At 38.4% G+C, this 1,124-nt stretch overlaps 1 non-coding gene across 1 annotated transcript; it reads right to left on the bottom strand.

Moving 5' to 3' along the window:
- Positions 1-791: 791 nt before the first annotated feature.
- On the bottom strand, positions 792-898 carry LOC138985462 (U6 spliceosomal RNA). The gene has a single exon (XR_011462530.1). It is a non-coding gene; the product is annotated as a U6 spliceosomal RNA (small nuclear RNA).
- Positions 899-1,124: the final 226 nt, after the last annotated feature.

A 1,124-nucleotide genomic window follows, 5' to 3' on the forward strand; every position in this document is an offset into this window, starting at 1 on the left:
CCCTCTCCCACAGAGTCCATAAGACTGTTCCATACATCAGTGTCTCTTTTGCTGTCTCGTACACAGGGTTATTGTTATCATCTTTCTAAATTCCATATATATGTGTTAGTATACTGTATTGGTGTTTTTCCTTCTGGCTTACTTCACTCTGAATAATAGGCTCCAGTTTCATCCACCTCATTAGAACTGATTCAAATGAATTCTTTTTAATGGCTGAGTAATACTCCATTGTGTATATGTACCACCGCTTTCTTATCCATTCATCTGCTGATGGACATCTAGGTTGCTTCCATGTCCTGGCTATTATAAACAGTGCTGCGATGAACATTGGGGTACACGTGTCTCTTTCCCTTCTGGTTTCCTCAGTGTGTATGCCCAGCAGTGGGATTGCTGGATCATAAGGCAGTTCTATTTCCAGTTTTTTAAGGAATCTCCACACTGTTCTCCATAGTGACTGTACTAGTTTGCATTCCCACCAACAGTGTAAGAGGGTTCCCTTTTCTCCACACCCTCTCCAATATTTATTATTTGTAGACTTTTGGATCACAGCCATTCTGACTGGTGTGAAATGGTACCTCATAGTGGTCTTGATTTGCATTTCTCTGATAATGAGTGATGTTGAGCATCTTTTCATGTGTTTGTTAGCCATCTGTATGTCTTCTTTGGAGAAATGTCTATTTAGTTCTTTGGCCCATTTTTTGATTGGGTCATTTATTTTTCTGGAGTTGAGCTGTAGGAGTTGCTTGTATATTTTTGAGATTAGTTGTTTGTCAGTTGCTTCATTTGCTATTAAAAATATGGAACGCTTCACGAATTTGCGTGTCATCCTTGCGCAGGGGCCATGCTAATCTTCTCTGTATTGTTCCAATTTTAGTATATGTGCTGCCGAAGCGAGCACATAAATAATGAATATTTTTAGACCGATATTTTTGTACAAATTTGAATGATTTAGACACATTTGCAATGACTGGGTGTATGTATTTTAAGGGACTCATTTTTGCAAGTTGATTTCCAAAAAACTGTGTCATTTAAAATATTTCATTCACCACTCTACATATAATCATGAAGTACTTACTCTGTCTTACCGTGCAAGGCGATGGTGATGTAAGACGACCAAGAGCTGA

This window comes from Bos mutus, chromosome 24, assembly GCF_027580195.1.
Source record: "Bos mutus isolate GX-2022 chromosome 24, NWIPB_WYAK_1.1, whole genome shotgun sequence".
Lineage (NCBI taxonomy): Eukaryota > Metazoa > Chordata > Mammalia > Artiodactyla > Bovidae > Bos > Bos mutus.